This window comes from Miscanthus floridulus, chromosome 17, assembly GCF_019320115.1.
Source record: "Miscanthus floridulus cultivar M001 chromosome 17, ASM1932011v1, whole genome shotgun sequence".
Taxonomy (NCBI): domain Eukaryota; kingdom Viridiplantae; phylum Streptophyta; class Magnoliopsida; order Poales; family Poaceae; genus Miscanthus; species Miscanthus floridulus.
This window is the reverse complement of record NC_089596.1, coordinates 106,951,333-106,976,110: the sequence shown is the minus strand read 5'-3', so window position 1 is coordinate 106,976,110 and position 24,778 is coordinate 106,951,333. Positions and strand designations below refer to the sequence as shown.

Here is a 24,778-nt window from a genome sequence, read left to right as displayed (position 1 = left end):
GGTAAACATGTTGGTGCAGAATGCAGAGGCATTGATGGAATGTGCTCAATGTTGCCAGAACGAGAAGGACCTGCCACTGTTGCCACGAGTAAAGAGTGAATGATACACATGAACAGTAATGGGCATCATAGCACAGCATAGAGTTGCTTTCGAACACCCTAACATGAATGGTGACACTGATGACTGAAGAGCCTCTTGTTGCTTGCTTATTTGCTTTAACCCCTTTCTCTTTAATTCATGTCTAACCCCAAATCCTATGAATCAATGATATACACAGCCACCAATGCTGTGGGGGCCGATCTCAAAAAAGAGAAAAATTGAGAGGGAAAGGAAAAACTTTTTTTAATCAAGGGGAGCCAAAATCTTGACCAGCTGAGCTGAGCTCCCCCGTCTCCAGCTTACTTAACCACACCATGTACAACTCTAAGTTAAGAGCTAGTAGTAACAGCTAAACCTCTGCCACAAGAATCTAATCTGTCCGTAGATGCAGGTAACCTCCCCATCGATATCACCGTGAAAAGTCTCTTGCCCGGTTTTCATCAAAAAAAAGTCTCTTGCCCGGTTGACTATGTCACAAGTCACAACACAGAAGCAGAAGCAGATCACAGCATCACAAATTACCCGCCTCTCCAATTTCCCAATCTTCAGTTCAATCGTATGGGGACGATGACAAGTCAATCACCGGAGCTCTACTTGCCATTGGTCCTCGACGTCGGCGACTGCAGATATGGACAAGGAGAATCATGGCCGTGGCGGCCATGGGAGAGGCTCCTGACCTGCTGCTGCCCGTTCCGAGTTGCAAAGCTGCTGTGCTGGCTCATGCTCCGGCTGCCACTCGGGTAGCCAAGCCTTGCAACCTGCTCTGCTTGCAAGGACAGGTACAGGCCGGGTGAAGATGCCACCATGTCTTTGAGGTCCGGGAGAGGCTTGAGGATCTCCACGACCTGGCTCATCAGAGGCCTGGCCTTGGGATCCCGGGCGAGGCAGGCGCGGGCCAGCTGGGTCACCTTGTAAGCGCCTTTCAGGGAGATGTTTCCACCAAGTTTAGGGTCCATCAGGCTTTGGAATCCTTGTCTCTGTTTCAGATGCTGCCGAGCCCATTCTACAAGGTTGTGATCCCCTGCTGGTCGGTTCTTGTCCATTGTGTTAGAAGATAGAAGTCTTCATGTAAGCCGTATGGCACGTATGTAAACCGTAATTAGTTCCTAGATTAGTGGATCTGATTATTGTAATCTTGACAAACATGTAAGCCACGGTGGGGGCTCTTCCCACCTCTATATAACACGGAACCGTGTACCCTAAGGGGTGTCACGTTAACCCTACTCTTTTTACATGGTATCAAGGAGCCGCAATCCCCACGGAAATTCTCATGGCGTTCTCATCTTCCTCCGCCGCCGCCGCCGCCATGTTTCCGTTCACCTTTCTTCCCACAAATGAAAAACTTAACCGCACAAACTTTCAGTCCTGGAAAGCCCAGGTCTTGTCGGCGGTGCGGGGCGCCCAGATGGGTTCGTTCATCGAACCAACTGCTGTGCCGCCGTCACCGTTTATCACCCCTGATGGATCCAAGGCGGATGGTTCCAAGAAGGATCCTGAGCCAAACCCTGACTACGCGTCATGGGTGGCTAAGGATCAAACCGTCCTCAATTATCTGCTGTCGAACATGTCCAAGGAGATTCTAGGGCATGTGAACACCTACGTCACTGCGGCGAGCGCCTGGACAGCCATTGAAGGGCTGTTTGCATCCCAGTCGCGCGCAAAGATCATCAGCACCGGATGGCCTTGGCCACGGCCTCCAAAGGTACATCCACGGTTTCTAAATACTTTGCCAAAATGAAAGCCTTGGCAGATGACATGGCAGCCGCGGGACGCAAGCTGGAGGACGAAGAACTCGTCTCCTACATTCTCACCGGTCTCGATCTGGACTTTGATCCGGTCATTTCGACGGTGGCAGCACGGGTGGAGCCGATCGCCGTCTCTGAGTTGCTTGTGCAGCTTCTCAGCCACGAGCAACGCATCGCCATTCGCAATGGTGGGTATCAGCCCTCCGTGAACGCGGCGCACAAGGGTGGTCGTGGTGGCGGTCAATCATCCAAGGGCCGCGGTGGAAGTGGCCGATCTGGAGGTGGTCGTGGTGGCGGTGGCTGGAACGCTGGTTCTGGTCGCGGCAACAATGGTGGCGGTCGCACATCGTCTTTTCAAGCCGGTGTCATTTGTCAGATCTGCGGCAAGGAGGGTCATCATGTTGGCAGATGCTACAAGAGGTATGACTCCTCTTATTCAGGGGGTGCACATCAGCAAAGGTCCGCCTCAACTGCAACAACTGGCTATGGAGTGGACACCAATTGGTATATGGATACCGGTGCCACTGATCACATCACCAGTGATCTAGAGAAGCTCACCGTGCGTGATCAATATCATGGTGGAGATCAAGTTCACACTGCTAGTGGATCAGGTATGAAAATCAATCACATTGGTCATAGTGTTTTGAGTTCTCCTTCCACTAAATTACACCTTTGTAACATCTTGCATGTTCCTCAAGCCAACAAAAATCTTGTTTCTGTAAATCGATTTACTCGTGATAATCATGTCTTTCTAGAGTTTCACCCTGATCGTTTTCTTGTCAAGGATCAGGGAATGAAGAATACTCTTCTTCAGGGCAGATGTGAATATGGTCTTTACCCAATAAAAACTCCACACAAAGAGGCGCTCGGTGCTGTCAAGCCTCCTACCTCTCTGTGGCATCATCGTCTCGGTCATGCTTCCCTTCCAGTCGTCCAGCGTGTCATCAGTCGCCACCAGCTCCCCTTTGCCCAAGAGTCAAATAAAGTTCATGTTTGTGATGCATGCCAGCAGGGTAAAAGCCATCAGTTGCCATACCCTAAGTCCACCAGTGTGTCTAGCAATCCTCTTGATCTTGTTTTCTCGGATGTATGGGGCCCTGCTCCAAATTCTGTTGGTCGGAACACATATTATTTAAGTTTTATTGATGATTATAGTAAGTTTACTTGGATTTACCTTCTGAAGCGTAAATCTGAAGTTTTTCAACGCTTTCATGATTTCCAACAACTTGTTGAGCGACAGTTTGATTGCAAGATCAAGAGTGTTCAAACCGATTGGGGTGGCGAATATCAGTCCCTGAGTACCTTTTTCCAACGCATAGGCATAGCTCACCATGTGTCATGTCCTCATGCTCATCAACAGAATGGGTCAGCCGAACGCAAACATAGGCATATTGTTGAAGTAGGACTCACCTTGTTGGCCCACGCATCCATGCCTCTAAAAATTTGGGACGAGGCTTTCTCAACAGCTGTGTTTTTAATAAACCGGCTGCCTTCCAAGGTCATTAACCATGATACACCTTTTGAACGACTTCATGGTCAGTCACCAAACTATTCTTTCCTTCGTATTTTTGGGTGCGCTTGCTGGCCGAATCGTAGACCATATAACTCTCGGAAACTTGCTTTCCGTTCCAAGCAATGTGTGTTCCTTGGTTATAGTGATCATCACAAAGGTTATAAGTGCCTTGAGCCCTCTACTGGTCGAGTCTATGTTTCGCGTGATGTAGTCTTTGACGAACACGTATTTCCTTTTTCTAAACTTCACCCAAATGCTGGTGCTCAACTCCGAGCCGAGCTTCAACTTCTTCCTGATGTTCTCCTTAATCCTACTTTCACTCCCGGGAGCAACTCATCACATGATCATGTGTTTGATTCTTCATTACCTGCTAATATATTACCAAGTTCTTCTGGAGATGTGTTACAGGATGGGGAACGTACTGGAGGAAATTCGGCTGGAAATTGTGCTCAAAATGGTGCTCAGATCAGGTTAAACAACCCTTATTTCATGTGTCACCAGCCAGGAGACAACGGTGGCACGACGTTCGGAGCTGATCCGATCGCGTCAGCAGATGTAGGCACGGCAGGCGGGGCCGGATCACCATCGGGATCATCGCCGAGCCACGCGTCGTCTGGATCCAAACCGGCAAGCCCATCTGGATCCTCTGTGCAGCCTCATCCACCGCCGTCGCCTACCTCATCGAGTGCGGCTGCACAAACTGATCTCGGGCCGGGGGGATCAGGATCTCGGCTGCCGAATGGATCGGCTGTGGCAGCTAACTCTGCTGGTGATACTATGTTTTCGCTGCTACAACCCGGATCATCAGGTGAAGTACCTACTGTGCCTTGACCTGCCACTCGATCTCAAAGCAGCATTGTCAAACCCAAGACCTACTCTGATGGTACGGTTCGGTGGTGTAACAGTGCTGCTGTTTTAGAAGAACCAACTACTCTCAATGATGCCTTGCGGGATAAAAATTGGATTATGGCCATGAACGAGGAGCACCGTGCCTTGATTCAAAATGATACATGGCACCTGGTTCTACCTCCTCGCGGCAAAAATGTTATAGATTGCAAGTGAATTTATAAAATAAAGAGAAAAGCTAATGGTGACATTGAGAGGTACAAGGCTCGATTAGTTGCCAAAGGTTTTAAACAGAGATATGGTGTGGACTATGAGGATACCTTTAGTCCCGTCGTTAAAGCTTCCACTATTCGATTGATCTTGTCTGTTGCAGTCTCTCGAGGATGGTCTCTCCGACAACTCGATGTTAAGAATGCCTTTCTCCATGGTGTGCTTCAAGAAGAAGTCTACATGCGTCAACCTCCTGGCTATGTTGATCATAGGAACCCTGGGTATGTGTGTAAACTTGATAAAGCCATCTACGGTCTTAAGCAGGCTCCAAGAGCCTGGCATGGTTGCCTGTGCAGTAAGCTTGAAGCCTTGGGTTTTACTCCATCAAAGTCAGATGCATCACTCTTTTACTATAACAAGGGCCGGCATACATTGTTTGTTCTTGTTTATGTGGATGATATAATTGTGGCTAGCTCTTCATCTGAAGCAACCGCCGCTCTTCTTGCTGATTTACAGAAAGACTTTGCTCTCAAAGACTTAGGTGACCTCCATTATTTCTTGGGCATCGAAGTCAAGCGGGGAAGCAATCGTATGATTCTCAGCCAAGAAAAATATGCTAATGATGTCCTTAAGAGATCCGATATGAACAGATGCAAACCGGTTGACACACCACTGTCTAGTTCTGAGAAGCTAAGCATTACTGATGGTGACTGTCTTGGGCCTGATGATGCAACAAGGTACCGAAGTGTGGTTGGAGTCTTACAATATCTAACATTGACTAGACCGGACATTTCATTCTCTGTGAATAAGGTCTGCCAATTTTTGCATGCACCTACTACAGTTCACTGGAGCGCCGTGAAACGTATCCTGAGGTATGTACAGGGCACCATCAAACTTGGGTTACATATCAAGAAATCAGAATCAATGCTTGTTAGTGCGTTCTCAGATGCTGACTGGGCTGGTTGTGTTGATGACCGAAGATCCACTGGTGGCTTTGTTGTGTTCCTTGGCAGTAATTTGGTCTCTTGGACAGCTAGGAAACAACCTACTGTCTCTCGGTCTAGCACAGAAGCCGAATACAAGGCTTTGGCCAATGCAACTGCAGAATTGCTATGGATTCAAAAGTTGTTGACAGAAATCGGTATTTATCATCCCCCAAGAGCACGGCTATGGTGTGATAATCTTGGAGCAACCTATCTCTCAGCTAATCCTGTGTTCCATGCAAGAACAAAACACATAGAAATAGACTTTCATTTTGTCAGAGAAAGAGTGGCTCAAAAGTTGTTAGATGTGAGATTCATCTCAACAGGTGATCAAATAGCTGATGGTTTTACCAAGGCTCTTCCTGTAGTCAAGTTAAGAAAATTTAGAGACAACCTCAACCTTAGAAGTGGCTGAGATTGAGGGAGAATGTTAGAAGATAGAAGTCTTCATGTAAGTCGTATGGCACATATGTAAACCGTAATTAGTTCCTAGATTAGTGGATCTGATTATTGTAATCTTGACAAACATGTAAGCCACGGTGGGGGCTCTTCCCACCTCTATATAACACGGAACCGTGTACCCTAAGGGGTGTCACGTTAACCCTACTCTTTTTACACATTGATCGCCTGCCTGTTATGAGCTCCAGCAGCACCACCCCAAAGCTGTACACATCGCTCTTGGAGGTCAAGTGACCTGGAAATGGTAATAGTTTAGCAATGCATAGAACATTACTGAAAACTAGGAATTAATTCTGTTTATGCATGCAAACTATGCAGTCACTTCAGTATGGTACTCGTTTGAATGGTGTTTATTCTATACCATGCCCACAATGTGTACATGTCATTCAGTTTGGTAGTTTGAATGGCGTCCAACCAAAATTTTGAAATCCAAAGCAGAGAATTTAGTTCAGCCCAGTGCCACCCCTGTATGATGCTTCTCTGACCACTTAGGCCCTGTTTGGTTGAGCTGTGGCTGTGGGAAAAAGCTGCTATGGGCTGTGAGCTGTGGAAAAGCTGCTGTGGGCTGTGAGCTGTAGAAAAGCTAAAAGCTGTTTGGTTAAACAAGTATAAAATATACCTTCTATCTTTATCTCTCTTGAAACAACTATGGAAGAGCTTTTTATTCCACCAATTTTGAAAAGCAGAAAGCCAAAAGCCAAAAGCAAAGTCAAACCAGCTTTCAAAAATGTACTACGGAAAAACAGCTGCTTCTAAAAAAGCAGCCTCCAAAAGCAGCCCCTTTGGTTGGGCTTTTGGCTTTTGGGGCCAAAAGCCAAAGCCAAAAGCCCAACCAAACAGGGCCTTAATATAGCAACAAACTTGACAGCTAGTGCACAACCTAGAGTGCACATGGGAACCATAAATATCTGTAATCACATAATACAAAGATAGTGTGGCATAGTACATGCAAAAAATGTGTCGTGCAGATATAACACCTCTGCATACAGACTGCATCTTTCTTGTCAAATCACTACAATGTTTAGTCAAGGACCACCATCTGTCCATCTCTATGTTTTGGGAACAATATTTTCAACCTAGATGACTCTGGTGGTAAGCTATAGTTGACATACCAACGGTCACTAACACCTTTTATATAGCCGGATTTTTTTTAACGAAATTAATATACCCGGAATAGATATAGATAGCACAGTAATTTGCAAATCAGTAGACATCTTGATATACAAGTTTCAGCATATGCTCAGTAGGATGACATCAATAGTTTGCAAGCTCAAAGTTACCCAACCAACAAATTCAATTATTTTTACTAAAAAAAGAACAAAGATCACCTTACCTGTCATAACATATTCAGGCGCAGCATACCCATAGGTTCCCATGACTCGCGTTGACACGTGGGTCTTATCACCTATGGGACCATCTCGAGCAAGCCCAAAATCAGAAAGTTTCGCATTGTAGTCCTGGATGGAAGAATATGTTGAACAAAGGACAAACATGAGGATCTAAAAAAAAAGGTAAATGTGTTTCACTTAAAAAAAAGGTAAGGCATAAAAATGATATAGACTGTGTCAAGTAGAACATTGGAAGTTTTGAAATCCCGATAGATCACAGGTCTTTCAGCTTCTTCGTGAAGAAAGGCAAGGCCCCTTGCTGCGTCCAGTGCAATTTTCATTCAAGTGGACCATGGAAGTGGCACTGACTCTATTTAATCATAGTTATTGCACAAAACAATAAGTTAATTGACATCCACCATAAATATAAAGGGCGTACCCAGTGCAGAGAGCTCCCGCTCTGTGCGGGGTCTGGGGAAAGGTATCAGTGGCAAGCCTTACCCTCGCCTGTGCAATGCGAGGAGCCTACGACTCGAACCCGGAACCTTCCGGTCACAGACGGTAAGACTCTACCGCTTACACCAGGCACGCCCTTCACATCCACCATAAATATAAAAACCAAAATGAATTTCAGTGGATCAAGCATTACACAGTACCAATATTTGGAGAAATTAACACAAAAGTGGGAAAAAAAGAGAGTGGCTAACAGCTAACAAGTGACAACCAGCAAACTTCATGGGTCAATGCATTTCAAGACCTTCCCCATTAAAAGAAAAGAAAATGTATTTCAATACCTAACCAGCAAACTTTTTTGAGCATGATAACTAGCAAACTTCAGGGGTCATGAGCTACCATTATAGCTGCCTGCAGTCACAAAATGATTTTGACAAGAAAGGGGCATATTTTCATCCAAAGTTTGTAGTCTATGATAGCTGAGAAAAGAAAAAAACTGTAAAAATATATCATAAAACGGCATATTATAAGCTCTAGTCTCAGGGTCAAATATAGCATGATACGTGCTACTCTGTCCAGGTCAATAGATGCCAATTTTCTGAAGCAACAAATATAAAAAAAAAATAGATGGCACTTTGCACAATGCAACCATTTGCAATATAAGTTCTTCCACAATACATTGACTTTTGAAATGACCAATTCAGATAACTCATCGACTTAGGAAGCTAGCAACATATGCTTAAAATAAAGACGTAACAGATGCCAGATGCTTACTCCTGAAGAGATGGTGCTCTAAACTTCCACGGGGCATAAATTCGTATACTAACTGCCTCTGATTATCCTCAAGGCAATAACCAATCAATTTCACCAGGTTCGGATGTTTTAGATTTCCTAGAAAGTTGACCTCTGCCTGAGAAAACAAAAGGTCCATTTAAGATTTGAATACAAAGAATGTTAGTTCAAACCTCTATGTATCAAAGACAAGTAAAACATACCACCCACTCTTTGTGCTCTTGCTGCCCATCGCGATTGAGGGTCTTGACAGCAACAGTTAACCCTGTGCCGGGTCTCCCAGGAGCAGCTCTGTTCTCTCCGATCCAACCTTTGTAGACACGGCCAAACCCTCCCTCACAGAAGACTCTCAGGACGGAAGTTTCTGGTTGCGATCCTCAATTCATTGAAAGTAAACTTCCGCAATTGGAATGATACCGTCAGCCCATCTGCAACTATAGATGGGGGTGAAATATTTTCAGAGTTGCTAGGCAATGTCGAAGCAGGAGCTATCTGTTGAACACGTTGGTTCTGGATACCATTATTCTTTCCTCTAGTTTCTGCATCCAAAAACATAAGTATTAAACTACAGTAACTGACAAACCTTTGGTAAAATGAACCAAAAGACATAACTTGGACGGACTCAATGGGACTTGCTACAAAATAAGCATACTATTTTCCAAGCATGAGGCAACAAGCTAAAATAGACGCTTTGTTCATTTAAAAAAATAGATGTTTTTCTGAAGCTAAACAGAAGGAAATACGCCTTCATTCGTGTCATTAATGGCTCGAAGCAAAATTATGGTGCCCAGTGCTTCCTACACGTAAATTCCAATTAATTCCCCAAAAATGCAGGTCCTAGCATGAGCTCGTGGATAAATGTCACAAAAGTGTTCCGTTAATTATGTACAGCTGTACATGCACATCATATTTAGCACAAAGTGTAACGTATGATGAAATCTTGTCGTTGCAAATTCTACGAGCATGAAACACATTTACAATTTTAGCAATACATAGTACAAGTTGGCGAAACATAACCAGTCAAAGATTAATTCCCTACTTTCTTGTTCTTTCCATAGAAAACATAAACCTTAGAACAACATTCCAAACCATGCATACATCTCAGAAAACCAGATTAGCATCGCCCTGCACATGAAACAGTTCCAAACCTACAGCATTGCAAAAAGGCAAGTGAAATAGACACGTACTTGAGCTTGAGCCGCCAATTAATTTACAGGAGCAGTTCAGAATGCCAGGAATGTGATAAGCACAACATTACCATCCCCTAATAGCACAATCTACGAGGCCTACACCCTAATTCCTCCAACCCAAACACCCAAAAAAACACATAGGGATCATTCAACGGGGCAAATGGGGCACAAACACCCATGGAACACACAGGGATCATTCAACAGACAACAAGACAACAGGACACAGGGCACCCAAACCTGGAGGCCTGGAGCACAATGAACGGGATTCATACACCTCAAAACACTCAAAAACTACTGTGTGCCTGTATCTAAGCAGTAAGCACACTAGGCCACTATCATCGTGCACAGTAAACAGCAGTTCCAATGTTACATTCAGCATTGCAAACAGGTGACAGAAAACAGGCCACACCCACACCTTCAGCTTGACCATCAAAGCATCAACCAACGGTTGAACGGTACAAGACTAGCTTGCAACACATTGCGCACATGCACAGAGGATGGACAGTTCTAGCACCACAGATGGCATATACATGGACCATACACGTTGCTAACCTGGGACGCAGACACAGAGATGGCATGTATGGATCATACACACACACACATTCCTACTTTCTAGGCCGCTGGCACACATACAAAATATATGGATCATACACATTTGTGCTTTGTCCGTGGCAGAGACACGATGGCGTGTGTGGATGTGGATCATACACAGCACTACACATTTAACGAGCTCCCAATCCGAAACCCAAAGCTGGCGCGATTCCCTCACACCGAGCAGCAACCGGCAGGCACATAATCTACAAGCGGCACAAGCATACATACGTCCCCAGAGACACGCTGGCAGAGGAGGAGAGCATGAGGATCGGAGAGGCATTACCGGAGGCAGCACAGGCGGTCGCGGCGGCGGTGTCGACCTTGGCGCGGGACGAGGAGGAGGAGGAGACGCAGAGGCAGATCCAGCAGACCACCGCGTCGGAACCCTCGCGTCCTCCGGTCCCCCGCTCGCTCCGCGGACTCCCATTCGGCCGGCCCGCCGAGCTCCCGACGCCCATCTCTCCTGCAAACCGCTAAGTAAGCTCACACCGAGACAACCGCACGCCACACCACCACGGCAGGCACGGGATACTCCGAATCGCGAGGAGTCCGCGGAAGCCGGACAGGAATCGGAATCTCCGGTGCGGGGGAAGCGGCGTGAGGAGGGTGGCAGCCGGCGTGGTGAAGAGGAGAGCGGCAATGGCAGTGGTAGTGGAGAGCGTCGGAATGGAATGGAAGGCACACAGAGAGAGAAGAGAGGAGACAGGGGGGAGAGGGTGGTGGGTGGGGCCCACCGGATGTGTTGTGGGGGCGCTAACACAGACAGGCAGGCCAGGGTAGGGGCCCGGGCCGGGTAGGACCCAGCGGCTGGGCAGGGCTGCCGGAAATCCTACGCATATGCATTTGCATTTTGGTGTGCGGGTAGGCCGTGCTCCATTGGTGGCGGCGGTCCTGTTAGGGCGACCTCGTCGGCGGCGATGATGACCGGGGGTATTAGCGACGCGGCGGTAGGGAGTCGACCAAAGTGGGCGAAACACAGGTTTTTTTTTTACCGTTTCGGTCATGTTCGGCTTACCCTATATTTAGCTTGTTTTTTCAGTTAAAATAGTGTTTTTTTCTCGCAACAATTCAGTCGGAACAGTGTTTTCCAGCCAGTTTCAGCCAAGATTCAGCAAGCGGGCTGGATTTCATTTCAGGCACCAAGATGATATGATGCTCTCCTATGACGTGACGGCTCGTCTTTACGTAGGTGGTAATGTCAATATAGCGTGTTTTACCTTGGAGTGCAAGTTATTCATGATCCGGAAAAAAAAACAAATTTTGCTATAGGACATCTAACTTTAATGGGCTCGGCCAATTCGCACCGTCAACGGCGAAATATGCCCGGTACCATTACGAAACTGCGTATATTTGACGTAACACGCCGCACCCATTGTTTTATTTATTTTTTAGATTTCAAGAGAAAAGGTGGGATAAATGTTTCTTCTACCCTTGTCTTCAACCTCCGGCTGGTCAATGATTATTTCCCGTAACACGCCGCCACCGCCGATTTCGTCGTCCGCCGACGTCCAAGATGGCATTCGCCACCTCAAGTAGGTAGCTTCCATTCCGGGGAAAGTCATGGTCCTCGTTAACACCCACACTAGTGGCGGTGGCAAGAGGCTCTCCCACCACCACCAGCAATGTATGCAGCACCGGCACCAGCGTCGGGCACGTAAAAGCTACCATTGGCGGTACGGTGCCATCGCAAGTGGTGGCATCATCAGTGGCTCCTGCAGCGGCAGGTGGCACCAGCGGCCGCTCAGGCTCTAGTGGTGGTGGCTGCACAAGCTGCGGCACGTTCGCCACCATCGGCGCCGTACAAGTGGCGGCACCATCAGTGGCTCCTGCTGGGACGACACAGTCACCGCCATCACAGCTTCTTCCGGTGCGGGCGGCGGAACGACCACCGTTGTGCCTGAGATGAGCGAGTTCGTGCGCTCCTAGACGGAATTCCTGAGCATGTATGTAGGGACATACCTAAGTGCTGAGCAAGTGAGGAATTGAAGATTCTTTTATTGATCATGACTTGCCATCGGGCGTTTAGAGTACAAGTTACACTGTTTAAACTCTGAATAGGAGAGAGTGTCAAGTACAGCACCATCGCGAATGGACCTGTGGTCCCGTGGTAGGACAGTCTAGTGAAACGCTACCCACCAGGATTCAAATGGGTTCAAATCCTGGTGTCGCACCTATTTTCTGGATTTTTTCCAGAAAAAGCAGGGTACACTCACGCATATGCGTTCAGTGGTACTGCGTGTTTCCCACGCACTGGAGGCTAGAGAGCCTCTCAATCTCTTTTTTAAGTGTGTATGGACGCGATGTATACGTGTGGAAAACACGCACTAGAGACTAGAGAGCCTCCCACTCTCTTCTTTGAGTGTGTACGGACGCGCACGCGTGTGTATACGTGTGGTAGGCTCCTAATCTCTTCTTTGCATGTGTACGGGACGTGCACGTGTGTGCGCGTGTGGGGAACCCGCACCGGAGGCTAAAGAGCCTCCAATCTCTTTTTTACGTGCGGTGTTAGTGTGGAGTGTGTGGGTTGTATGCGTCCTAGTGGTACCCGATAAAAAAAGGTACTGCACCGTCAAGTGCCAGATAGATCGTTGGAGAAATGGTCACAAAGATAAATGCCATCGTATAGGTCATGGTGCCACACGAGATGATACACCTGAAAATGTGATGGCTGGAGTAAAGCTTAAGGATATGCCTCCAGAGGAATCCACTAACTATCAGAAATGTGGTGGCAATAAAGATATGCTTTATTCTCAGTTTATTGGGAAGGCAGCGCACAGAGGCTAGAGAGCCTCCAATCTTTTTTTTGCGTGTGTACGGACGCGCACGCGTGTATGTGCGTGTGGTGTGAGTGTGGAGTGTGTGGGTTATATGTGTCCAAGTCGTACCCGATAAAAAAAGGTACTGCACCGTCAAGTGCCATATAGATCGTTGAAGAAATGGTCACAAAGATAAATGCCATCGTATAGGTCATGATGCCACACGAGTGATACACCTGAAAATGTGATGGCTGGAGTAAAGCTCGAGGATATGTCTCCAGAAGAATCCACTGACTATCAGAAATATGGTGGCAATAAAGATATGTTTTATTCTCATTTTACTGGGAAGGCAGAATCTCTGTTGATTGTTCAATGCTTTCAACTTCAAGTAAAATTTGCAAAGTTCATGACAGCACTGTTCGTGAAAATCGTTGTCTTACTGCTGCTTGACCAGCGTGCTGGGTTGGAACCTGAACCGGAGCAATCCAACAAGCAAGCTCTTGGTGCAGAAAACCATGAAGGCTTAAGAAATTTGCCATGCATGCCAGCAGTTGACAAAGGGATTGAAGATCGGCACTTTCAAAATTTATGAGTGCGTTTTGAATTCTATCACCAAAATATTCTATTTTTTTAAAAGAAAATTCACTGATTAAAGATTTTTTTCTCTATCAAAATTTGGAGTGATTGAAATTTTGACGTGACTGATCCTCGAGTGTACAGTACATATTATAATGGCGCCCTCCAGCCGAAGCATTTGTAGTCGGAACTAGCAGACAAAGGCAATCAGCTTTATCACATTTAACTTGGTCTGATCAATTTATTGGTCTGGCAGGGATTAAGTACTGCTCAAATTTTTATTGAGCCGATTAAATGCTTGCAACGTTTAGAATTCACGCAAAGATTTTGGATTTGTGTTCGTCACAGCGTGCCATCTTCCTGGGCCAGACGCGTTGAAGCAAGAACAAGCCCAATTCCTTAACCTCGTGGGTCACAGTCACAGGCCTCAGGCCCGGAAGAGTTGTGGGTGGGCCATTTTCCTGGTTTCAGAAAAATGGGCTAGCCATTTTCACGATTTCAGAGAAATGTTGTGGAATAAAGGGAAAAAAAGGGCGTGGCCGGCACCCGGACGTCCGGACTCTAGCCCCCTGTCCATACGCCTATGCCATTGCCGCCTCGTCTCGCGTCCCGCATCTGCCTGCCCACGTCTCGCCTGCTTTGCCCGCCCGCAAACACGTGGGGTTCGCCCCGCGCCAGTGGAGACCGCCTTCGCCTTCCCGCGGCTAACACCGAGGTGAGACAACAGAAAGGCGAGGAGGGAGATGCAACACTCGATCTAGTTTGAAACATCCATATGCAACAATTGCAACATAAGTCTGAAAACAAATGAAACATGCGTTTGAAACACTTGCAAAAAAACTTGAAAACACTTGAAACCATTGTAAACATATGCAACATCCAGATAAAACACTTGCATCATATGTGTGAAAACATATGCAACATCTAGATAAACACACTTACAATATATGTCGGAAAAAGAGATGAAACATTGAGAACAGGAGCTTGCAACATACGTGTACAACCATTGCAACATGTGCAACATCCTGATATACTTTTGCAATATCTGTATAAAACACTTGCAACATACCTCTGAAACATTTGAAACATGCACTTGCAACATGCGTTTTCACCCTTCTTCCGTATGATGAAACACTTGAAACAGACGCTTGTAAAATGCAAGATAGATCATTGGAGAAATGGTCACAAAGATGAATGCCATCCTTAGGTCATGGTGCCACATGAGATGATACACCTGAAAATATGATGGCCGGAGTAGAGCTTAAGGATATGCCCTCGGAGGAATCCAACAACTACAAGAAATGTTGTGGCAATAAAGATATGCTTTATTCTCAGTTTACTGGAAAGGCAGAATCTCTGTTGATTGTTCAAGGCTTTCAACTTCAAGTAAAATTTGCAAAGTTCATGATAGCACTGTTCATGAAAATTGTTGTCTTACTGCTCATGACCAGCGTGCTGGCTTGGAACCTGAACCAGAGCAATCCAACAAGCAATCTCTTAGATCTTGTTTGAATGCGGATGTATTCATCTCAATCCGAATTCAACTCCAATACACTTAACACATGTGGATTGAAGTCGATACACATGCATCCAAACAAGGTCTTAATTGGTGCAGAAAACCATGAAGGCTTAAGAAATTTGCCATGCATGCCAGCAGTTGACAAAGGGGTTGAAGATTGGCAATTTCAAATTTTATGAGTGTGGTTTGAATTCTATCACCAAAATATTCTATTTTTTAAAAGAAATTTCACTGAAAGATTTTGCCGCTATCAAAATTTGGAGTGATTGAAATTTTGACGTGACCGATCCCCGAGTGTACAGTACACATTATAATGGCGCCCTCCAGCCGACGCATTTGCAGACGGAAAGACAAAGGCAATCGGCTTTATCGCATTCAACTTGGTCTGCTCGATTTATTGGTCTGGCAGGGATTTTTTTGATTGAGCGGATTAAATGCTTACAGACGTTTAGAATTTAGAATTCGCGGAAAGATTTTGGATTTGTGTGTGTCACAGCGTGCCATCTTCCTGGGCCAGACGCGTTGAAGCAAAAACAGGGCCAATTCCTTAACCTCGTGGGTCACAGTCACGGGCCTCAGGCCCGGAAGAGTTGTGGGTGGGCCATTTTCCTGGTTCCAGAAAAATGGGCTAGCCATTTTCCCAATTTCAGAGAAATGTTGTGGAATAAAGGAAGGAAAATGCTTTACACATGAGTTTGGGCTTCTAGAAACACTTGGATTTTTGGGCAGATAATGCTTTATCCGAGGATAATGCAAGAACATACTACCAATCACGCCACGCAAGCATATATGGTCAGTATCTGGCAAGCTCAATGAGGCACATGATCAATCATGCGTGTGCAAATACAAGCGCAATCACAGCTGGAGCTCGTTAGAAACCGTTGCGCCCAATCAGGATGGAAATGGACACGCAGCATAATAACTAACACCACGTGCAATACAAAATTCAGCAAAGACCCAAACACCATGGAGACGCATCACTACTTGCTACTACCTGGCTATAGCTTCGATCACAATAATAAGTATATATAATTTCCGGGATCAAAATAAGATGTCTACAGCACTGGTGACTGGACTGCTTGCTAATACTACTCATCATTCTAGAAAAAAACAAGATCTACGGCACTGGACTGCTAATCATGCTGCTATGCTACGCCACCAAAACGCCAGCACATAGAATAGAGGTCACCAGCACAGCACGCTGGTGTGGTGTCCCCTTGATTCCTTCCGAGAGTTACCCTTTGGTTAGAACTTAGCAGATGAACAAAATATTTGTGGCAGGCTACGGTTAGTTATATATAATATATATATGTATATATGTATGTGATACTAGATATGACGCAGCAGGCTGGAAGGTGAGATGGATCATCAGGATGAGGTTATCCCAGACTCCAGCTCAGGGACCAAGCTGTTGGGCTTCTGCTCCTCCCAGACCAAGCCGATGTCATACTCCGGGACATAGTCCTGGCCAAAAACAAAACCGATTGAACTGAACAATCAGTGAACTAACAAGCAGTTTCATATTACTCTAGGAACGCTGAATATAAACAAGAGCAATGTAGTTAGCAAGGGGCCGGGTCAAACCTCCAACTTCATAACTAGCTCCTTGGCTGTTGGGGCTGAGATGATGATGCGCCTCGCTGCCTCCGTGATGAAACCTTCGTTGACAGCCAAGTCGATGAAAGACAGAAGAGGGTCATAGAATCCGTCAACGTTCAAAAGGCCAACCTGGTGATGACGAAATTTTCAAGAAATTACATGAAAGCAGTAGTAATATTGGATATGATTGGTGAATGATCCATTCATACCAGCAGAATCGTATCTGATGATATCACCACATGAATAAATAGCAACTTTGTGGGGGCCATTGAGCTCATAATAGAGACAGATAAGGGATACAAGAAGAGAAGCATAGACTTGACCGTTCTGATCCTCCCACAACCCCACCCATTTTGTATCTCACTAGCCAATTATTTAGCATACAGAAGACCAAACATTGCGTTGTGCATGCAACACGTCATACACTATTAAGATCCTCCAGCCATCATTCCATTAGCCGTGTGGGAATATTCATAAACTATGATGAATATCTTATTAGAGTGCGATATAAAAGATGGAGAATGCAGATCGCATGCCCTAGGTCTCGACAATATTCTGATGCAGTGACGTCCACAACATGTTGACTAAACTATCATTTCAATAATTGGATGGCTAGCTGTGGCCGTAAGGATGAAACCTTTTTAGTCACATGCGAACAAAGCAAGATCCAAAGGCCATAGGCCACACAGCTGCTGGTAGCTCATCAGTGATGAGCATCAGTACTAGTACAATTATTATTGGAATTGGAAGTGGACAGCACTGCTGGCTATGGTTTCACAGAGTACTCCCAGACGCCAATGATCAATATTGAGAGCTACTCCAGTACGGTTTCACATCGAAATCATTCAACCGGGCAGCTCCCATCAGATCAGAGTCGTCGGATTAGACGCTCTCACCCTCGCGCGTCGATCCCTCAACACCTGATGATTCCTCCGGTACGCTGAAAAGCGGCAGGTGACAAGCGTTCCGCGGGTCGTGATGAGAACGGTCACCTTTCGTTCTCTTCTCTAGTACGTATAATCCACTAAAACAACCAGGCAACCACACTGCCCTCCTAACAACTGAGATTTTTGGTGTCATGCCGGTCCCCGTCCTGCTAGCTGCGGCTTCTCCTGACCGAGCTATGTTCGCTTGGCTGATAAGCCAACGTACCGTTGACTAAAAAGGTACGGAACCGGGCAAAGCTCGGCCAGTAGAAGCGGCACGGATGACTCATTGACACATCGGACGTCGCCTCTAGCTTTAATTAATTAATTAATTTCATCCCACTTGTGTGGATTTACTACGGCGTGCGCATGGGATAAGATGGATCGGCTGCTCCAGCGCCAGCGGAGAAGACCACCGCCTCAGTTGGATGTTGCTCTCGCGGAGATCATGTCGGGGTTCCCCCATGGATGGCCCATGGAGCATCAGATCACAACGGCTCTAACGACATTTTAGTAAACAAATCTGCACTTATAACACCTACGAAAGCAAAATGTGTCGACACAACACATTGCCTCCAGATTAGTAGCAATGGATGAGTTTTATTCTAGAAGAAGCACCTAGAAGGGACGAAAGGAAGTTTGGACTTTACCGGCTTCTTGTGAATCCCAAGTTGTGCCCAAGTAATGATCTCAAGCAACTCCTCCAGAGTTCCATAGCCACCTGCCAGTTCAATGGGAGGGTAAACAATTACACGCATCATCAGTTTCTGAAATGTTAACTAGAGAATAAAATTGGGTAGACTAGTATACATATACCTGGTAAGGCAACAAAAGCATCGGCAAACCGAGCCATTTCAGCCTTCCTCTCGTGCATGCCAGAAACGGCTCTAACTTCGCCAACAGGTTCTCCAGTTACCTGCAAATCCAGCAATAGAACACAGTAATTAATTAAAGTGCAATGGACTAGTAGCAACAAAGTACATATGTAGGCTTTTGGACTCAACTCACCTCTCTGGGCATCAGTGATTTTGGAATGATCCTGCCAAAATGAAGAGGGGAAACAGAAAAGGCTCGTTAATTTCTGGCAAAAGAGGTCAAACAAGTACAGGAGCAAGCAGCTGATCCTTTTCCATGTAAAGAAACTAAGAGCGCGTTCGGCTGGCTGGCCGGCTGGGGCTGGGCTGGCCAGCGCACTCACAGTGACACCGTTCATGTGAACAGTATTTTTTTCCCTCGCGACAATCGGCCAGAACAGTATTTTGTCTTATTTTTCAATCCCGTCGGGGCATACAAATGGACTAGGCCCTTATTTAGTTATCCCAAAATCCCAACTTTGGCACTATGCAAGAAAAAGATTTTTCGTCACATCAAACTTGCGGTACATACATGGAGTACTAAACGTTGACGAAATCAAAAACTAATTGCACAGTTTGGTTGTACTTTACGAGACGAACGTTTTGAGTCTAATTAGTCAACGATTGGACAATTATTACTAAATACAAACGAAATACAACAGTGTGCTGCAGTGATCTACGATTCCGACGGCTTCGGCCGGCAACTAAAGCCTAGAGCGCTAGAGAGACGGTGTGCAATAATTTGACTCCAACAACGAGAGGGGAAAAATTGAGATAAAAAAAAAACGAGAGGGGCAAAGAGCCAAAGTCTTGCTTCGCCGGCTTGCATGCAGCCTAGCCCGAGCACCCTACCCGCCCATTTGGAGCATGGAACCAACTAGCCTTTCGAAAAGAAGACCGAAAAGTTGCTTCCACTTCGGTGAAACGAATGCAATCGGCATGGCTTGCCCCCTGCTCCCCCAACGGGCAATGGAGCGCCCAGACGACCCCAACAGCTGGCTGGCTGACGAAATAAAGCTGGCATTTCTGCAGCCAAGGCTGCTGTTTTGGTGCAGTGAGTTGGTGCCTGGAAACAAAGCGCCCAGACGGGCAGACCCCAGGACCAGAGAGCGCCATGGCATGCAAAGACCACCACAACAGCACCCAAGCAAACAAGAACGGCAATGGCGGGATAGCCGGATAGGAAGGGGAGGGGAGAGAGATGGCGATGGATACTAACCCCATGACATGGCGACCTCCGGCGTGAACTGCGTGGGAGACCGATCCCATGAGGCCGATGGAGCCCCCGCCGTAGACCAGGTCTATGCCCCGCTCCACCTGCACGGCCGGCCATTGCATCGCATTAATTGACGGTGAAACAGAAGGATGGAAAACGCAATCATCATCAGGAAGAAAAAAGCTCGCTCTACTGCCTGTCTAGTCAATTCGTTCACGTCCATCGGAGGAAGACGAAATTGAACCGTGGTGCATGCAAGCGATGCAAATGCAAATATGCAACGCATGAGGGTGCCATGGAGAAATTTGTGCGCTCGGGCCTCGGGCAAGCAGGCGATGCCAGGGCCACCACAGGGTGATGACGCGAAGCAGTCAAGCCCCAAGGGGAGACGGGAAAGGAAAGGAAAGGAAATTCAGATGGCAAGGCGTTGCACTGGCTGTCGGTCTCGTCATTGTAGAGCAGCGATTTTCCTAGCTAGCTAGTACTAGTGAATTGGCCGGGTGGTGGGATGCAACGCTGCTGCACGATTCCATCACCTGATCGACCTCCCCTCCTCGGATACACAGGCAGGCCGCAGGCAGGGAGGCAAGGCAGCTCATGATGAACAGGCAAGGCCAAGTAGTAGTCGATGACATGAGGCCACGACGTCGATGATGCTCTCACGCGCACACAGCTCATCCTCATCGACGAGACTCCCATGGCGACCAAATTAACAAGTACAAGTAAGCTCTAACATGCATGCAAGAGAGGAACAAATTAAATCGTGCGCCTCCAAGCACATCGCAAAGAAATCGATAGGCGAATGGAAGCACAGCCGGCCTCCCATGGAACTGAACACAACGGGAGCTAGTGAAACGAAACCCCAAAACATGGTTGCGTTGCGTTGCGTTCGGTTGTAGTACTACTAGTACACGAGGAGAGAAGTGGTGTGGATCATGCACGGCACGGGATGGGCGGCGTACGTACCAGCTGGTTGCCGAGTTGGATGGCCGCGTCCTGGTAGCTGGGCTTCTTCCCCTTGGCGCTGCCGCAGTAGACACAGATCCGCCGGAAGCGGGACCGGCGCTCCGCCCCGCCGCCGCCCGACTCGGCCGCCACCTCCGCGCCCGCCGCGGCGGTCCGGTCCCGGTCCCGGTCCCGGTGGACGACGCCGCGAGGCCCGCGATGACCGGAGCCGGCGCGGGCGCCTCCGACGCGACGGCAACCGCCGTGGCTGGGGTCATGGCGACGGGACGCGCAGGCGCAGCACGTCTTCGGTCGTTGCTGCGTGGTGCCTGCAGGAGGGGGAGGGGGAGGAGGGGGGGTCCGGGAGGACTGGCGGCACAGGCGCGTCTCCCCTCCTCCGATTTATAGGCGTGCCCCGTTGGCCCCGCACGTCTGTTTGCCTTTGCCTTGCCTAGGGTTGCTTCTCGTCCAAGGGACCCACACGCTTGTCCTATTTTCTTTTTTGTTTCTTTCTTCTTCCCCCTTTTTTTGTGCGCGTGTGTTTCATTCTCAATCACTCACAGCATGTTTCATGGTTCGAATTTGATTTATTGACTATTGTGTGAACATCCTTCAAGGTGGGAGGAGTTTTCTTTTATATTAGTGGACATGTGCGATGAATGAAATAAACAATAGCGTATACATTTCTTACTTCCCATGTTTATTAGTACTATAATATAGTAGTACAAAAGATTCAGAAATACGGACCGAGACATACTTGCCCTGTCGCTTGCCTGATAAGGCACCGCAGCTGATTTGTTGTCAGAGAAAAATACTGTTCGTTGACTGAAAAAATATGATTTATAAATCAAATAAATAGGGCGTGCATGCAAAAGCTTAAAAGCATATAGACTATGGGGGCGTACTTTCCATGCTCTAGAATTCATGTCGCATCGAATGTTTAGATATTAATGATGAGCATTAAATATAGATTAATTATAAAATCAATTACATAGATAGAGGCTAATTTGCGAGACGAATTTTTAAGCCTAATTAATCCATCATTAGCACATGTTTACTGTAGCACCACGTTGTCAAATCATGGACTAATTAGGACTTAAAAAATTCGTCTCGTAAATTAGTCGCAAGTTAGTGCAAACATTCGATGTGATAGGAATTTTAGGGGCTCCTCTAGAAACCAAACGGGCCCTATATGTTGACCATGACCAGTCCATTGATGCATAGGATTACTTTCACCGTACAGTTGAGTGCACATGTTAGGCCTGGTTTAGTTCCAAAAAATTTTTCACTCCCAAACTATCACATCGAATCTTACGGCACATGCATGGAGTATTAAATATAGACGAAAAAAACTAATTACACAGTTTGGTTGGAAATCGCGAGACGAATGTTTTAAGACTAATTAGTCCATGATTAGCCATAAGCGCTACAGTAACTAACATGCGCTAATGATGTATTAATTAGGCTTAATAAATTCGCCTTGCCATTTCCAGGCGAGCTATGTACTCCCTCCGGTTCTCTAAAACAAGTCGTTTTGAGGTTATCTTAAGTCAAATATTTTAAACTTTGACTACAAATAACTTTTTTTTTGGGTTAAGTTTGAAAATATAAAAGTGATGTAAGTAGATTCATCTCGAAATGTAGTTTCATAAAAATATATATTAACTATATTTATAAATATTTTATAGTAAAAAGTTACAGTCAAAGTCGTTTCTTAAAGACCGTATCGATGTCCAAAACGACTTGTTTTAGAGAACCGGAGGGAGTAATTAGTTTTTTTATTAGTATCCAAAAACCTCTTCCGATATCTCCGAAATATCCGATGTGACATCCAAATATTTTTATTTCGCGAACTAAACACCCCCTTAGTAGCACTAATGTTAGGATCAATGTACAGTACAGTACAGTACAGTCGATCATCCCAATGATGATACTGCTACTCTAATGCCCAATGCATGCACGCAACGCGATTAACATCCGGGATTATAGTAATAAATAAACAAACACGGCCCGAAGCAACGACGTCAGCCGTTACGAGCGACGGAGAGCCAGAGCAATGATCCTGAACATGTGGACCAGGGAAAGGAAGGAAAGGAAAGGAAATGCCTGGATCCCGGCCCAGCCGAACAAGTCGGGTAGGAGGACGAGGAGGGCTCTGCCCCTGTGCTGCTGTGCATGCATGCGCACATTAATTAATCACTTTAGTTACATAATTATGACTATTAGTATGTGTCTATGTAATGTACTCGTACCAATTGCACACTAGGATTAATCGCAAAAAAATGCACTCTAGGATTATTTTAGGCGTAAATAAATAAGTGAACTAAAGCCAATTACTGTTCCGAACTTTAACTGCACGTCACCTATGTTTAAGTGTTGCCTTTATACTGTAGTGTGTGTATATATATTACTAGATTTATAAGCGATACGAGTGAATGGATTTTCTTGAAAACTAGTGTCACGAGCGTAGCTCACATTTTTTACACAGTGGATAATATATACTGCAATTAAAAAATAGACAAAATTTGAAATCTATATAGTTGACTACGGATAGGGCTCAGAAACCGAGAAAGATTAGCGCATTGTCCATAGCATGCATCTGATATAGGGTGTTTGATCCACGTACTAAAATTTAGGAAGTGTGTCAGGAGAATGTTGTATGGGGTGTTTGATACTAATAAAAAAATAAATTACATAATTCGTCAGTACTTCTCGAGACGAATTTTTTAAGCCTAATTAATTCGTCATCAGCACATGTTTACTGTAGCAAGCATTGTCAAATCATGGACTAATTAGGCTCAAAAGATTTATAATTAGTTTTGTAATTAGTCTATATTTAATACTCTGTCCAAACATCCAATGGGACACCAACTAAAATTGAGGAGGGGGCAACCAAACACCCCTACAGTACTACTACTCCTCTTATGGTGGTTTCTCTAATTGTCCCATTATCATCCAATCAGTTAGTAGCTACTTTTGAGGCGCCCTGACCCGGATGCGGATGGGGGGTGGTTAGTCCAGTCAATGTCGTGCAAGATCAGGATTCAATCATTCATTCATGGTTAATTATAAAAATAAAATAAAATCGGCTGGGCTGGCTTGTATAACTCCGGCACCCATTTTTCTTCTTTTTTATCAGTAGAGATAAAAATAAAATAAAAACCCTCTGCTGCTTCTCCAGACGAAACCAGCGCCTACTTGCTAGGCCATGCTTGTTGTGGAGTTTCCTGCTCGATCGGGTGTTGTTGGTGTTGCTCATCCCCCGTCCCCGTCCCCGTCCCTCTTGGAGTTGGGAGTCTGTCTCAGTCCAACTCAAACTCAACCGCTGCCACTTGCCGATCATACTCCACGCTGACCTCCCCAACTTGTCGATTCATCAGCAGGTTTTCAGGTTCAAGGTTCATATATAGTAACTACTCCCACATAGATTTACACGGCCTAACTTCCTAACGGGGTGCCGGGGGTTTCTTTAGCGGGTTAAAGAAGCGGACCCGTTAGTATATTTTGAACATAAATACATACCTATCAACAGCCTGTTCGGTTGGCTGGTTTGTATCGTTGCTGGTTCGTGAAGAAGTACTGCTGGCTGGTTTGTGTGAGAGAAAAATATTGTTCCGGCTGAAAATTTACGATCGTTTACGACAAGCCACAACCAAACGAACCCTCCAAATCTGCTCCTTCCCATCCGTCACTTTCCCATCGGGACGGAAACTGACCTGTGGCCGCCCTTCATTCATGGTGGAGCACGAACCCTCCAAATCTCCCCGTGGGTAAAGGTAAACATTTAACGAGGCAAGATTAATCTCTGATTCATTCTTCAGCCTATTCATTTGGCTGTGGCTTGTCGTAAACGATCGTAAATTTCTAGCCGGAACAGTATTTTTCTCTCACACAACCCAGCCAGCAGTACTTCTTCACGAACCAGGAACGAAACGAACCAGCCAACCGAACAGACCGCTTGTTTATATGAACACAGTAGGTGATGGGGACGACGTCAATTTTGTGATCTCTGCCGACTAAGGCAGTGTTCGGCTGGTATGAAAAAATAATGTTCATGCTGATTCGTTCGAGAGCAAAACACTGTCCCGGCTGAAAAAACAAGCCGACTTCTTGCTCAGCCGAACACATTATAAATCAGTGGAAGGGCAAAAACCTTCTCTCGTTTCATCACTAGG

The 24,778-nt window shown here is 46.1% G+C and overlaps 1 non-coding gene and 2 pseudogenes across 1 annotated transcript; 1 reads left to right on the top strand and 2 right to left on the bottom strand.

Annotated features, from left to right (window-relative positions):
• Positions 1-87: 87 nt before the first annotated feature.
• On the bottom strand, positions 88-10,919 carry LOC136516563 (serine/threonine-protein kinase PBL34-like; annotated as a pseudogene).
• On the top strand, positions 1,873-2,011 carry LOC136519258 (small nucleolar RNA Z247). Its single transcript, XR_010774813.1, has one exon. It is a non-coding gene; the product is annotated as a small nucleolar RNA Z247 (small nucleolar RNA).
• A 5,115-nt stretch (positions 10,920-16,034) lies between the features above and the next one.
• Positions 16,035-20,956, bottom strand: LOC136516495 (cytokinin riboside 5'-monophosphate phosphoribohydrolase LOG-like; annotated as a pseudogene).
• Positions 20,957-24,778: the final 3,822 nt, after the last annotated feature.